This window comes from Zosterops lateralis (genome assembly GCF_965231275.1).
Source record: "Zosterops lateralis genome assembly, chromosome: W".
NCBI lineage: Eukaryota > Metazoa > Chordata > Aves > Passeriformes > Zosteropidae > Zosterops > Zosterops lateralis.
This window is the reverse complement of record NC_139801.1, coordinates 27718968-27735332: the sequence shown is the minus strand read 5'-3', so window position 1 is coordinate 27735332 and position 16365 is coordinate 27718968. Positions and strand designations below refer to the sequence as shown.

Sequence of the window (16365 nt, the reverse complement as noted above, 5' to 3'; positions counted from 1 at the left end):
ACTTCTGGGGACCAGAACTGGACACAGAGTGTTGCCTGCAGGCATGGCCTCTGTGAGAAGAGGCCAGGGTCTGCTCTGCGCTAGACACAGCTAGTTTTCACCAGCTAGGCACCAGACTCCCTGAGAGGCAAAGCTGAGCAACTCAGCAAAGCTGGTGGCACCCCTGTGTAAGCATATTTAAGAAAGGGTGTAAAGCGCTGTCTGGGGCAGGTATTTCCCTGCTGCCCTCAGATCTGGCAGGTGGCTGTGTCCTGAAGGAACTTTTTCATCTTATTTTCTCCTCCTGTCCTCTTGAGGAGGGGTGGTGAGAGAGCAGCTGGTTGGGCCCCTGGCAGCCAGCCGAGGTCTGACATCATAAAGCCTAAAAGGCATATTCTTCCACGTAGAAGGTGACTGGTGGTTTAGAGATTTTAGGAGCAGGAAAATTAATTAGGGGCTGAATGTTGATTTGAGCGTAGGGCAGGTACCAATCCGTCTTCTATAACTGCAATTTCAGCAGCAGAGGACAGCTGAGAATCAGGCCCCAGTGATGCTGGTTTGGGTGTTGCTAAGATGGAGTTTATTTCCCCATAGCAGCTCTCACAGTGCCGTGTGTCACGAGAAAAAGGGAGGCTTCCTCGACCCTTCGTGTGGGGAGATTTACTCAGTCTTTAGTGTTTAATTTGTCTGCGTTTCAGGAAAGTTGAGACCATTGCGCCCGACCGGTCCGTCAGCATCCCGTTGGGGGGGATCCTTCACTGAGCAGTCCTACTGGATCAGAGGGTGGTTCTCCTGACTTAGGGAAACGCACCAACAGTGCAAGGGAGACCCCTCAGCAGGTCTTCCCCTTTACCCATTGTGTTACCTGCTGCTGGCGACTGGTAGCGTCCGCCAAGGATTCACACTGGCAGTTTATGGAATAACACTCTTTATTAATATAAATAGTGACAGGTTAGTGTTCTAAGATTGTTGGTGATAGTGTCTGACTGCAAAAAATATATTTGAAGGAATATACAGACAAGCTCTAATCCCCAATAAAATGTTCAGCATGCATAGAGTATGATTCCTATCCAATAGGCATCTCTATGGGGGAGAAGACAGGTTCAGCCCATCAACTGATCCCAGCAGCTACCATGGATTCTTCCCTAACTTTTCCCCATTCTCGACTTATTTTTATACTGTTTCTGTGTGTTTAGGTGGAGCTCGAGTGACTCTAGTCATACATACTTTTGTTACTGATTGGTGTAAAATTCTCTTGCTTTGCTTTTAAAGATACAGTCAAAAGGAATATAGAGGGCATGCCCAGTGAGGGGTGGTCGCACTTTGGAGGTGGGTAACTTTGGGATGGAGGTGTGCGTTAATATTATTTATTGGGCTTTAATGAAGCGAGTTCATCTAAGGAGAGAGATTTCACCACAGTTGCTGGCTCAGCAGTAAGACATCTTCCCCTATCTCCCCTGGTTGACAGGTGGCATGCGGTTTATCAGCTGCAAAGTACCATTGCGTTCCCTTCCCTGCAAGGATTTCTGCAGAGCCTGGCCTTCGCTCCGCTCCACCCTCCATTCCATCCCCCTTAGCAGGTGCGTGTGTATGGGGAATCATCGCGGAATAGGTTTCAAGTCATGCCAACTGCATTCCATCCAGGGAGCCGCAACTGTGATTTACCCTATAATTCCCGTACTGTTTTAACTCCTGTAAGGATGTTAATATAACTCCTAAGTTTCCTCTAATTGAATCCCCAGTTACCGGTCCACAGGGTCCCCAGTCATTTTCCCACACCGTGCTTTGCATTGGTAGCTAGAAAGGTGTTGATAACACACCAGCATTTTGGCTACTGCTGAGCAGTGTTGGCACAGCATCAGTGCCGTCTCTCCAACATTCTGCCCCAGCATCAGCAGGCTGGGGGTGGGGCAAGATCCTAGGAGGAGACACAACCAGGACAGCTGACCCAAACTGGCCAGAGGGATATTCCATACCATGTGACGTCAGCTCAGAAATAAAAGCAAAGTAAAGGAGGAGGAAAGGGGGGCATTTCTTATTTACAGTGTTTGCCTTCCGGAGAAACTGCTACGTGTGCGGAAGTCCTGCTTCCCGGGAAGTGGCTAGACAGTGCTCGCTGATCGAAACTAGACAATAAATTTGGGGGTTTTCCCTCTCCTTGTTCATGCACAAACTTTCACTTTTGCTTTAGTAAACTGCCTTATCTCAATCTGCAAGTTGTTTTTCATCTCTCCTGTCCAGCTGGGAAGGGAGAGAGATAGAGTTGTTTGGTGAACACCTGGCATCTAGCCGAGATAAACCCACACCAGTCCTTTTCGGTTCCTAATGTGGGCCGAGACAATGGCAGTTATATATCTTGCATGGTATAGTAATATTAGTTACTGAGTAGCAAGCTCTTGTGCGGGACATGGAGTTTGTCAGGTGCGCTGCTTATCTCTTTGTTTTGTTGAGTTTGAGAACATGTTAATACAAACAGTGGCTCTGTGCTTTGCTGTGACATTGATGTCTTTGTTGTGCTGGGGGAGCTATTTTCTGGGGACAATGAGGGAATCCCTCTCCCTATCTGGGATTGATGTAGATTGTTTTAGAATGCAGGCGGCCGCATTCCTCGTTCATCCTTATGTGAAGCTGTTGAATGCTATTAATACTAATAACTAATACTGTTGGCACACTATGGGGTTTGTGGAATCTGGTGTCATCCTGGTGTAAGACAAAACAAACTGTAGGTGAGGAGTTACCGAAACGTGCCCTGAAGCGGCTGGTCGCTGGATGGCAGTGCGTGTGGAAGGATTTGGGCAGGTTCCTAGAGTGGTTATCACCTCCCATTGCCTGGGACTCTACACCTAAACAGGTAATGCACCCTGGCAAACTGAGGCGTCACCTGACAGAAGGGTGCCTTGCCTAACCGGATGAAACCCAGCAGCTTCTCGCCCTGTACGGGGGCCTCTTGAGCCACAGTTCAGTGCTCTCAGAGGAGTGTGGCTGAGGCAGGGACCCAAACTGCATTTGAGGATGCTATGGCTGAGATAGGGACCCAAACAAAAACAACTACAGTAATTGCCCCCAGAAGTGACAAAGAAAAAGTGGATAAGGAGAGCCAAGGAGCGATCAGCAAGACTCACTCACCTTTTAGTAGTCCCATGTGGCCAGTGCAAAAGTCTGACGGAGGGTGGAGGTGAACAGTAGACCATCGTGGCCTGAATGAAGTAACGCCCCCACTGAGTGCTGCTGTACCGGACATGTTAGAGCTCCAATATGAACTGGAGTCGAAGGCAGCCAGGTGGTATGCTGCACTTGGCTTTGTCAATGCATTCTTCTCAATTCCTTTGGCAACAGAGTGCAGACCACGGTTTGCTCTCATGTGGCGGGGTGTCCAATACACCTGGAATCGAGTGCCCCGGGGATGGAAACGCAGCCCTACCACCTCTCATGGACTGATCCAAAGCGTACTGGAGAGGGGTGATGCCCCTGAACATCTACAATACGTTTGTGGCATCATTGTGTGGGGCAGTGAGGCAGAAGAAGTGTTTGAGAAGGGAAAAAAGAATAGTTCAGAATGTTCTGAAAGCTGGGTTTGCCATAAAGAAAAGCAAGGTCAGGGGACCTGCACAGGACATCCAATTCTGGGGCGTCAAAAGGCAGGATGGCCGCCGTCATGTGCCTATGGATGTGGTTAACAAGATAGCAACTATGTCTTTGCCAGCTAAGAAGATGGAAACACAGGCTTTCGTAAGTCGCCTGGGGTTTTGGAGAATGCATATTCCACATTATAGTCAGCTTGCGAGGCCCCCCTATCGAGTGACCCAGAAGAAGAACCATTTTGAATGTGGCCTTGAGCAACAACAGGCCTTTGGGCAGATCAAAGAGGAAATAGCTTGTGCGGTAGCTCTTGGGCCTGTTCAGACTGGGCCAGCCCTGCAAAATATACTCTACACTGCAGCTGGGTAGCATGGTATCACTTGGAGCTGCTGGCAAAGAACATCAAGAGAAACGCGAGGTTGACCATTAGGGTTTTGGAGCCGGGAATATTGCGGACCAGAAGGCCCACTACACTCCAACTGAAAAAGAAATATTAGCAGCGTATGAGGGGGTTTGAGCATCCTCAGAAGTTGTTGGGAAAGAAGGGTGTCTCCTCTTGGCACTGCAATTTCCTGTGCTACACTAGACGTTCAAAGGAAGCATCCCTTCGACATATCGTGCAAGCAGTGCTACATGGAATAAGTGAGTGGGTAGCACTGATCACACAACGAGCTCGCCTGGGGAAACCCAATTGCCCGAGAATCCCTGAAAGCAGGCAGAGATTTTGGAGCATTGATTTGGAAGGTCACTCGTGCTCAGGAAGGAAGCACCACCACATAATGAGTTATCAGAAGATGAAAGAGGCCATGCTCTCTTTTGTGATGGATCCTGCCTTGTGGTTGGGAACCATCAGAGGTGGAAAGCTGCTGTGTGGAGTCCCACACAACGAGTTGTTGAGGCCACTGAAGGAGAAGAAAAGTGGCTTGTACTGTGTCTCTATACTGACTCCTGGATGGTGGCTACAGCAATGGAAGAAGACCAATTGGCAGTGCAGGGGTAAACCCATCTGGGCTGCTGTGTTGTGGCAGGGCATCACTGCACGGATAGGAAACACGGCTCTGAAGGAACGTCACGTAGATGCTTAGATGTCCAAAAGCCACGCCCCTGAGGAACATCACAAAAATGAACAGCCAGATAAGGCTGCCAAAATTGAAATAGCTCAGGTAGACTTAGACTGGGAGCAGAAGTGTGAACTCTTTACAGCCCGATGGGCCCATGAAACATCAGGACATCTAGGAAAAGATGCAACCTACAGATGAGCTTGTGATCGAGGGGTCGGCCTGACCACGGAGGCTATCACACAGGTCACCCATGAATGCGAAACATGTGCTGCAATCAAGTGAGCCGCATGAGTAAAATCTCCTTGGAATAGATGGCCAAATTGGGTTTTAAATATCGTGATGAGGCCTGGCAAATTGACTATATTGGACCACTGCCATGAACACAGCAAGGCAAGAGCTTGCATACTCATCGTGGTAGAGGCAACTACTGGTTGGCGGGAAAAATACCCTGTAAACCGTGCTATTGCTCAAAAATCTCTCTTGGGCCTTGAGAGACACATTTTGTGGTGACATGGTACCCCAGAAGGGATGGAATCAATGAGTCTCATTTATGAAATGGACCCATAAACTCTTAGGCAAAGCAACATGCATTGAGTGGATATATCACATCCCTTATCACCCACAGGCCTCTGGAAAGACTGAGAGGTATGATGGACTGCTGATGACTATGTCCAAGAGGGTTAGGCAATCGGGCATGGAAGCACTGGGATGCAAATTTAGCAGAAGCCACTTGGCTGGTTAACACCAGAGGATCTGCTAACCCCCTACATACTGTGGGAAGAGATAAGGTCCCCATACTACACACAGGGAAGTGGCTAAGGAGGTCGGTGTGGAATTCTCCTCCCATGGGAGAAGGCAAACCCATTAAATGGGATTGTCTTTGCTCAAGGACCTGGGTGTACTTGATGGGCAATGCAGAAGGATGGGGAGACCTGGTGTGTGCCTCAAGGAGATTCAACCTTGGGGGAAAAATAATGAGTGTAAATTGTATGTTGCAGGAAGTAAAGTATCAGGAGTGACATGAACCGAAGATGAGCGAATTTTACGAGGCGTGAGGAGAGTGCGATGATAGCCCAGGCAGGGCCGGTGTCGGTGCTGAACGATCGAGTGTGTCGCTTCTGTCCCGAGCACCCATCTTGATGGAATGGAGCCCAAGTCGCGGCCTGTTTTTTAAACATCTGGAGGGGTGGAGGAAGCCCACGAAATGGGAAGCTATCATCTGTCTTTGAAAAGGAAGTGGGACGGTAGTTAATGAAAATGTATACGTGTGTTGGGCATAAAGATGGTTTAAGCGTTGTAAGCGTTGGTAAGAAGGGATTTCAGTCATGACAAATAAATGCAGTGGAATAATTAGAAGACAGATATATGTATGTAAATATATAGATATATAGAATTCTGTGGGGTCTGAGTATGATGCAAATGGTGGGGAGTAAGGGGTGGAGATTGTACTGGGTGTGGCTGAGATGGAGTTCATTTTCCCCATAGCGGCCGTCAGTGCCATGCTTTGCATTTGTATCTAGAAAGGTGTTGATAACACATCAGTGTTTTGGCTACTGCTGGGCAGTGTTGGCACAGCATCAGCGCTGTCTCTCCAGCATTCTGCCCCCCATCAGAAGGCTGGGGGTGGGCAAGATCCTGGGAGGAGACACCACTAGACCAGGTGACCCAAACTGGCCAGAGGGCTATTCTATACCATATGACTTCAGCTCAGAAATAAAAGCTAAGTCAAGGAGGGGGAAGGGAGCACATTCGTTATTTACAGCGTTTGCCTTTCGGAGCAACCCCTACGCGTGCTGAAGCCCTGCTTCTTGGAAAGTGGTCGGACAGTGCTTGCTGATGGGAACCAGGGGATATAATATTTGTTTTTCCTGTTTGCTTTTTCGTGCAAAACCTTTCTCTTTTCCTTTAGTAAACTGCCTCATCTCACCCTGTGAGCTGTTTTCCATCTTATTTTCTCTCTGTGTCAAGCTGAGAAGGAGGAGTGATAGAGCGGCTCTGTGGGCACCTGGCATCCAGGCAAGGTCGACCCACCACGGATGCTTTTGATGCCGTCCAGGTGTTGGTAGGATAAGGACACTGATAATGCGGGTAAATAATTGGCTGCGGAGCTGGTGCTCGCAACAGCGTTCTGGGTTCTATGAGCATGGGACCCTGTTTTTGGATCAGCATCTGCTTGGGAGAGCGGGGCTCCACCTCACTAAGCGGGGCAAAGATATTTTTGCCAGTAGGATAGCTGGCCTCATTAGGAGGGCTTTAAACTAAAAGTGAGGGTGCGAGGAGGGAGAGGGAGAGAATAATCAGCAGCCCTGTGCGGGACCGATGGACAGGGTCAATGAGCAAAGGGCCGGGCAAGAGTTCCAGTACCTGGAAGTCCCCCTTAGAACCCAAAGGCGGTGGTGGATGGCATAGCTGCAAGTGTGCCCAGCAGAAAGATCTCCTTGGACAAGTAAGTTTTAAAAGAGGAGTTTGACAGGAAGCACGGACTCCGGGTACACGGACGGGAGTTCGATGCCAGGTATTGTACGCTGCCCCAGGCTGAGCGACGGCCTGCCTTCAGGCTGCACAAAAGGAAGGTAAGCCAGAATGTAACCTCGGGGTGACTGACATAAGTAACTCCTGAGATGAAGGAGACCGGATGCATTTCTGTGCTCGGGGTAGAAGGAAGAACACTCCCCCATCTCCCAAAGTGCCCCTACATAACAGACAGGATGCTCCTGGTTTGAAGACTGAAGAGCACATGAGGAAGGGACAGGACCCAGAACAAAGCCAACCATGCAAAGCTGACCTAACCACCTGCCCACGTTAGAACCAGTGCGACCAGAGAAGCACATCCAGGTATTAGTAATTGGAGATTTCCTCCTGAGAAACACCGAGACACCCATTTCCCACCCAGACGATTTCTCTAGAGAACTCTGCTGCCTACCAGGAGCTCCCATTCATGGTGTCACTGAGAGGCTGCCGAGGCTGGTGAACCCTACAGCTCATCATCTGCTCCTACTCTTCTCTGTAGGGTCTGATGAGGCAACTTAGAACCCTCCCAAGAGGTCTATTATGTCTGAAGGAGCGATGTTAAAAGGATGGGGAGCACAGGTGATGGTCTCCTCTTTTGGTGTCTGGTCTGAGGAAGGGGTCCAGGAAGGAGGAGACAGACCGAACAGCTGAATGCTGGGATGCGTAGCTGGCGCCATACTCAAGGTTTTGGCTTCTATGGTCATGGGTCTACCTTTAAGAAGCCAGGTCTGTCGGGAGCTGATGGGATTCACGCGACCAAGTGGGGCAAGATCGTCTTTGCCAGTTAGCTGGTTAGACTTACAAGGAGGGCTTTAAACGAGACTCAGCGGGCAAAGACAATGGAGTTTCGAGCAACAGAGAAGAGCCAGGGGCTGGTGGTGTGTTAGGAACCGAGAGGGGAATACTTGAGAACTGCTGCAAAGAAATTGGGGCTTGATCCTTGTCCAAAAATGTGACACAGTTAACAGCCCAACGGAAGTGCCTCTGTACCAATGCATGCAGTATGCATAAGAAAGAGGAGCTGGAAACCACTGTGCAGCCGGAAAGCTAACAGTGTAATCACTACAGTAAAAATATACTGGGACAACTCAATGACTGGAGCTCCGCAATCAGTGGCTATAAATGGGTCAGAAGGAAGGAGAGGCGGAGGTGACCCTCTATGTAAACCAAAATAAGAGGGATTTCCTGTACAGAGCTGTCTTTGAAAGACAGCGATGAACAGGTTGAGAGCTTATGGGTGAAAATTAGAGGCCAAGCTGTTGTGTTAAGAGTAAGAAATTTGGCAGAAAATAAAGCCCCTTGCGTTCCAGCTGGTCCTCAGAGGTCAGAGGGACTGGGTGGGGTTAGGCTTATTTTCCGATTACAACCAATTCAGCACTGCGAGTCGGGTTGCGTTCTCTAAGAACCTTTGCGAGTGCAGATTCAGGAACAGAGTGGTTTTTCTGAAGTTACAGAAATAGAGATTTGGAACTGCCATTGAGAAGTGCACGAGCTGTGGTAGAACTCTAATAACATTGTGCTAACCCATGCAATACTAATAACAATCGTATGCGGAAGCTTCCCAGGAAGTTGTCCCCACTTGGGAGGAGGGAGAAGAGAGCAGCCCAGCAATTGTCTCCAAGGTCTTTTGGGAATTCCTCATAACTAGGTGAAATTACTACCCTCCTTTTATACAGCCCAATCTTCTCCTCCTTGCGTATAGCATGATATAAGCAAAGAACTGAGCAATATAATCATATATGTGGTAGCAGTTTTTGGCCGTGGTGTCCTTGAAAGTTCTGGTCATATGGCTTTGTTCCATGCTGTGCCATTTGTCAGAGACAAAAGAGGACAATCCTCACTGCCACTGAACTCCTCCTTTGGCCAACTTGTCCTTTCTAGACATCATCTATGGGGATCTCCATCCATAAAGATAATGTTGAGCTAACATGGTGAAGGCCATAGAAATTATGCCTTAGGCCTTGGCCGGCTCTGGAGTCATCATCCCACCCAAGTTAACAAAGCAAATTTCGTGGTTGCTGTCTACTATAGGCTGCTGGATCAAGAGGATGAGGTCAATGTAAGAAATCAGGCAAGCAAGGCAGGAGATGAGCGTGGCAGAGTAACGGCCTTCTCTTCAGGTCGAGCTGAAGCGCAAGGAGGATATGCATAGGTAGTAGAAGCAGGGACACGCATTCTGGAAGAATCTAAAGATGCTGCTCGGGTCTGTAGGGATGGGACCAGAAAAGCTAAGGCAAAGCTGGAGCTGAATTTGGCAGGGGATGTAAAGAATCATAAGATGGGCTTCCACAGCTGCGTTGGTCAGAAAGTAAGACTAAATAATGCGTAACAGCTCTCCTCCCTTGCTGATAAATAAGCCAGGAGGTCTAGTGGCCAGCAACATGGAGAAGGCTGTGGTACCCGGCGAGTCATTTTCCTCTGTTTTCACTGGCACGGTTACCAAACCTCTTGTGACTCTGAACCTCAAGGCAGGGACTTGGGGAACAAAGTCCTTTCCACCAAAGGAAACGATCTGTTCTGAGACCACCCGAGGAACCTGTGCATACACAAGTCCTGCACCTGGGCAGGCACAACCCCATGCACCAGTACGTGCTGGAGGTCGATCGGCTGGAAAGCAGCTCTGCAAAATAGGACAATGTGTCCTTGCCACAAAGGCGACCAAGGATATCCTTAGCCTGATGTAGAGGAAAGCAGAGTTTGTATATGTTACAAGACAGTTGTGTGGACCATTCAAGGTGCTCACTGTCCCCGGGACTGCAGGGCACCACAGACCACCCTTGGGCAGCTTTGAGGGCACTGCCTATTTTTCTAAAAGACTCCTATCCAGCTTAGCGCAAATCCTACTCTCTTGAGCCCTCAAGCCAGCAGTGCCGAACGCACGCTTTGTATTTTATTTGCTTCCAGGAGACGTGCAGCTTAGAAACGACTGCAATGGAAGTGGGGCTTTCAGCAAACAGTGTGGAGCAACTTCTGCCGGTTTTTCAAGATGTCCTGAGAAGTTAAGGCCAGGCCTGCCCTGCCCTGCCCTGCCCTGCTCAAAGCAGTCAATTGAGTGGAGGGAGCAGCACCAAAAAGGCACAGGCACCTTTGGGGTGGACTTGATGCGGTAACAAATAACAAGAGGTAGTACTTGTAGCTACTACAGCCTCTTCTGCGACCTCGTAGCCCGCCCTCAGGGTCGCAGCACTACACGGAGCAGATCCATCCGCGCCCCGCGGGCACCAGGTCGACGAGGGCCGACCCGCCAAGGGGGCGGGGAAAAGCGAAAAAGACAGGCGAGACAGCAAATCGAGACGCGGGCGACGATCCGTCGGCCCAATGGGCGCCGCGGAGGGCCCGGCTTAGTGGAGGAAGTGGCGGGGCGGACACGGGCGTTGTCCTTGGCTGACGCGAGTATCGGTGTGCTGGCCTCTCGCCCTGGTGGCGCCACTACTATCTTCGGAAAGTTCATCGGCAAGGCGTTTCTCTGGTATCGTCAGCGACGAGGACTGGGAGGTAGCCGCGGCTTTGCTCTGTGCGCGGTTCCTCTTCCCTTCCTCCCCCTCCTCGCGCGCTTGCGGGCATCTGAGCCGAGGACACCCGGTGCGGGGCACCCGGGCGCGCGGTAGGGCGTGCGGCGGCGCTGCTGCTGCGGGTGGGTGGGTGCAGGGACGCGGGACGGACCGGGCTTCTTCTGGGTTGTGGCGCTCTCTGCTGCACCATCCCGATAGTTTGTTCCGTGCCCCGCCCCCACCCCTCCGGCTGCCGCGGGCGTACTGGGTTGCTGGTGTTGTCCGGGCTCGCCTCGCATCCCACCCCCAGCGTGTCCTGTGCGCGCCTAGAGAAGGGCCTCCGACGGTAACTTGGTCTCAGTCTGTCTCCTAACAGCATCGATGAAGTTTCGCAGCTTATCTGTACTAGACTTTGGTTTTGAACCCCCAGACTGGATTATGAGGGCGAGGAATTACGTCTTTTTCTAGGATTAAAAAAAAAAAAAAAAATTAAGGAAAAAAAAAGAAGTTTACAAAGTGATCATGCTGCAGGCTGCATTAGCTTTCCAGAACTCGTTTCTCTGGGGAAGTAAGACCGTGATAACAGCATGCTTGCAAGTGTCACGGGTGTTGGCACTGGAAACTAGAGTGAGCTGCTTAGACCGGGGGAAAAACAATGCAGTCGTTGCCTATGCAATGTTAACTTTAAGGTAGTATCCCATATGATTTAGTTATTAAAATGCTGAAAGTTATCAGTTAGGGATTCCTTCTGCTTTTGAAGGTAGGGTTTGCATGCAGTATGGAAGACAGACTCGTCCTATGCACTCGCAGGCTTCCTGTCATTATGCGTGTGTTTGATACTTGAGCCCCCTGTCCTGTGGGAAATGAATGGCCGCTGCTCTTCCACTTCACTGAACTCTTTGCCGATTCGGTTAAGCCATTTGTCTCCAGTCTCTGCGTGGACTACATCCAATAGAAAAACTGCTTAGGAAAGAATCAGCCCGAACTAAAACATGCTGGAGGTTGTTAATTGCAAGTAGTGGCCTGTCTCCTTCCCCCATGGTCTTGCATGACGAATCCCACTTCTGGAGGGGGCTCTGTAAATATACTGTATTTTGGGTATAGAAAGCATAATAATCAATGTTCTGGCTTGTGTTTGGGGTATCTGGTAATCTGCTTCTGTAGGAGTTCAGTGGGGCAGATGGGTTTGCATAAGCTATTACCTTTCTCTGAAGCCGGTTATGTTTTAACTGTTTGCTCTTCCTCCAGTGCCGTGCATTCCATGATCGTTCGCCCCTAGACGGGCACTTTTCCTAGTCATGCCTAAGGAGCCAATTATTGAGTTGTCTGAAGCAGGAGATTCTGGTGAATCTGTAAGTACTGTGGGAGTTTTCTTTATGCTAAACTGTACCTGTAGGTAGTGCCTCATTTACTAGACTCTTTCCCATCCCCCCTTTCCCCCTTGATAGGGCACAGTAGGCTACTTTGGGTTTTCTGGCGCTATCATCTCTTGCCTCTAGCTTGTAATGGAGTTGAGCTTTTTGACTAAAAGCAGTGCTATAAAGCAGTGCTGGTCCCTGGGTATGTACTTCTGGTGCAAAATGCAGTGTTGTTTTGGAGTGCAGTCAGGTGCCTATCGTTGTGGTTTAGAGTCAGAGTAGTAGTACTCCTAACATGGAGAGGAGGGCTTGGGGTTTTTGGCAGGTCAGGGGCAAGGAAGGGCAAAGCTGGTTGAGAGGTGCTGGATGTTTTGCTTTAAGCTATGAAAGCCATGTTCAAAGACTTTGTAAACCCATGCAAAAGGCGGCCTCAAGTTTATTTTCCAGCAGGATTGGTTATGTTGCCTGAAGACACAATGGGGGCTTTAACCCGGAGACAGTGTCAGCTTCTGTGGCTGTTTTGTAGTCCTTTGCTGTCTAGCTTTGGAAAAATTGCCTAGCTCTCTTTTGCCCCTATAGCGTGCATAATTGGTCTTTGTAGCTTTGCTTGGAAAGCTTTAGTTGCCGGAGGTTGGACGGACATTAATTTGATATGCAGTGGTTGAACTGCTAGGAATTGGCTAGCTGCATTCTCTGGGTGGTTCTCTGCTCTCGTTCCTTCCTTTCCTGCCCTCTCCCGTCTTTATGTGTTCCTTTATTCATTTTATTTTACTTATTTATGGGTTTGTACTTCCTTCTCCAGCTTCTTGGGCATGTAATGATTGTTGGCGAGATGTGTGTTGCTCACCTGGGCCTGACCAATGGATTCCGGATGGTTGTGGATGAAGGGCCCGAGGGTGGGCAGTCTGTCTATTGCATACATCTACCCGTTCTGGGTGGCCGTCAGTCGGACTGGCCGCCTGGCTAAGATTTTGGCACCGCAAGAGCTGCTGCACGTGTACAAATCGCCACTGAATGGATTTCATCTGTTGCCCATCAGTCTAGCAGCTTTTGATGTGTAATTTTTTTTTTTTTTTTTCCCGTGTGTCTGTGGAAGGTAATAAAAGCCTTGAGCAGCAGTTGCACAATAAAGATTTGTCATGGGGATATCATCTCCGTCTTGCGCGTCTTACTGAGGGGAAGTAGTTCTGCAAATTCAAACGGTGTCTCCCGCGACTGCACCAACTGCACGTGCATGTGGAATGTTTCAGCCAGGTAACAGCATTTCAGAGATAGATGGTGATTTGCCTGTTCATTTGAAGCCTGAAGCTGGAAGCGTTTAGCAGTCTCTCACGTCTTGTAGGAAGCAAAGTCTTAGCTCTTTGGCAGTGGCATGCCAAGGTACAGAAAGTCTGTGTGGGCTGCTGCTAAAACTGTAGAAGATACTGTGTGCGAGGAGGCTACATGCATGCTTTCCAAGGGTGGATTCATCATGGTGCACTGTGTTGGAAGCATCGACCTCCTGTTGGACCTGGGTGTCCTGGTTACAGGAGTAGGGTGCCAGTTTAGCACTATGTGCATGTAAGCAAACTGTATTGTACCACCCTCTATGTCATTCCTGATGAACTGCCAACAATGGATCTACTTGCAGTAGCTGCCTACTGTACACCCAACACCTCAGGCTACAAAATGGCTATTAAATGAGAAAAGGGAGAAGAGGCAACCCTTCCCAGGCAGGGTAGTGTTTTTCTTTTTCTTCACCCAAATGACTCAGCCATGATAACTCCCCTGTGGGGAAGCACCAGCTCATTCCCACCCAGCCTGAGGGGTCATCTCTGCTAATGGGCCATAATGGACTCAATGGCACTAGCAGAATGGGCAGCTGCAGTGACTCAGACCATCAGAGACTCCCAAAATATCCCATGACTCACAGTATTGCATTCCTCCACTGTGAAACTCCCTGTCCTGGGGGAGGTACTGAGCATTCCCACCTGAACCTGAGCATATATATAATCTTTGGGTTTGGGGACTTTGGGCACCACCACTTGACAGATCCAAAGGAGGACCAAAACATCAACAGGACTGCGACCATTACTTCAACAGGACTGTGGCCATCACTCTGACCAGCAGGGTGCCAGTTTATGCTCTTGACTTTGTGGGTTAAAACCAGTTCTCTCTGTATCATTGTTTAGTAAATTGTAACTCCGACCTGTAATCTCTCTTGAGGCAGATGTGTGGGATTATTTTTCTCCTGCCGGTTTACATTTAAACCAGCATGCTGGGTGATTGCCATAGGTTTTAGAAGTCTCTGTCACCTGGTGGAATTTTATGTCTCGCCTCGCAGGCAAGGTTGTGTGGATACTTAGCTCCAAACCGAAGAGAGCCAAGGGTTATGAAACCCAGATCCACTGGAGAATTGTAGGATCCTAGACCAGCCCAGGTGTGAAGGGACTTTGAAAGATCATCTGGTGCAGCCTTCTGTGGGAAAGGGAGCCTAGATGAGATTATTTAGTGCCCTGTCCAATTGCATCTTGAAAACCTCCAGCAATGGGGACTGGTGCAACTTGTGCCCGTTGTCCCTTGTCTTCTCCATGTGGCTCCCTTGAAGTACTAGAATACTGTGAGGAGGTTCCCCCTGAGCCTAGGCAGGTGCCTAACATTTTGCAACTAATTCCTTTGTCGTTGCTAGCCTTCATGCAGCCCCTAGCTGCTTTTAGATGTTCCTCCACAGCTTTTGGATCATGCTGAGCCCATTTGTCCGAGTATTTAGGACTTAGGCTTATTCCCTGCTTCTGTAAGTATTCAGTGATATCTCTTGCCATCCCTCCGACTATGCCAATTGGTGTTTTAGGTCGCTTAAAGTATCACCGGAAAAGGTATCAGCAAAAGCAGGTTCTCCAGCCCTTTGAGCATCTTCATGGCCCTCCTTGGGACCCTCTCCAGTCTGTCCGCCTCTTTTTATTGACTTCTGGGGACCAGAACTGGACACAGAGTGTTGCCTGCAGGCATGGCCTCTGTGAGAAGAGGCCAGGGTCTGCTCTGCGCTAGACACAGCTAGTTTTCACCAGCTAGGCACCAGACTCCTTGAGAGGCAAAGCTGAGCAACTCAGCAAAGCTGGTGGCACCCCTGTGTAAGCATATTTAAGAAAGGGTGTAAAGCGCTGTCTGGGGCAGGTATTTCCCTGCTGCCCTCAGATCTGGCAGGTGGCTGTGTCCTGAAGGAACTTTTTCATCTTATTTTCTCCTCCTGTCCTCTTGAGGAGGGGTGGTGAGAGAGCAGCTGGTTGGGCCCCTGGCAGCCAGCCGAGGTCTGACATCATAAAGCCTAAAAGGCATATTCTTCCACGTAGAAGGTGACTGGTGGTTTAGAGATTTTAGGAGCAGGAAAATTAATTAGGGGCTGAATGTTGATTTGAGCGTAGGGCAGGTACCAATCCGTCTTCTATAACTGCAATTTCAGCAGCAGAGGACAGCTGAGAATCAGGCCCCAGTGATGCTGGTTTGGGTGTTGCTAAGATGGAGTTTATTTCCCCATAGCAGCTCTCACAGTGCCGTGTGTCACGAGAAAAAGGGAGGCTTCCTCGACCCTTCGTGTGGGGAGATTTACTCAGTCTTTAGTGTTTAATTTGTCTGCGTTTCAGGAAAGTTGAGACCATTGCGCCCGACCGGTCCGTCAGCATCCCGTTGGGGGGGATCCTTCACTGAGCAGTCCTACTGGATCAGAGGGTGGTTCTCCTGACTTAGGGAAACGCACCAACAGTGCAAGGGAGACCCCTCAGCAGGTCTTCCCCTTTACCCATTGTGTTACCTGCTGCTGGCGACTGGTAGCGTCCGCCAAGGATTCACACTGGCAGTTTATGGAATAACACTCTTTATTAATATAAATAGTGACAGGTTAGTGTTCTAAGATTGTTGGTGATAGTGTCTGACTGCAAAAAATATATTTGAAGGAATATACAGACAAGCTCTAATCCCCAATAAAATGTTCAGCATGCATAGAGTATGATTCCTATCCAATAGGCATCTCTATGGGGGAGAAGACAGGTTCAGCCCATCAACTGATCCCAGCAGCTACCATGGATTCTTCCCTAACTTTTCCCCATTCTCGACTTATTTTTATACTGTTTCTGTGTGTTTAGGTGGAGCTCGAGTGACTCTAGTCATACATACTTTTGTTACTGATTGGTGTAAAATTCTCTTGCTTTGCTTTTAAAGATACAGTCAAAAGGAATATAGAGGGCATGCCCAGTGAGGGGTGGTCGCACTTTGGAGGTGGGTAACTTTGGGATGGAGGTGTGCGTTAATATTATTTATTGGGCTTTAATGAAGCGAGTTCATCTAAGGAGAGAGATTTCACCACAGTTGCTGGCTCAGCAGTAAGACATCTTCCCCTATCTCCCCTGGTTG

The 16365-nt window shown here is 49.2% G+C and overlaps 1 long non-coding RNA gene across 3 annotated transcripts in view; it reads left to right on the top strand.

Annotated features, from left to right (window-relative positions):
• The window catches only part of LOC310922159, a 29551-nt gene extending 16628 nt beyond the window's left edge, over nucleotides 1-12923 (top strand). The window contains exons 2-6 of one of the 3 annotated variants that reach the window (XR_014592315.1): nucleotides 1448-1559; nucleotides 5618-6707; nucleotides 10035-10625; nucleotides 11870-11973; nucleotides 12782-12923. This is a non-coding gene — a long non-coding RNA (uncharacterized lncRNA). Of the gene's footprint in view, nucleotides 1-1447; nucleotides 1560-5617; nucleotides 10626-11869; nucleotides 11974-12781 lie in introns of all 3 variants that reach the window. The other 2 variants (XR_014592316.1, XR_014592314.1) reach the window with 2 other exon arrangements.
• The last annotated feature ends 3442 nt before the right edge of the window (nucleotides 12924-16365 follow it).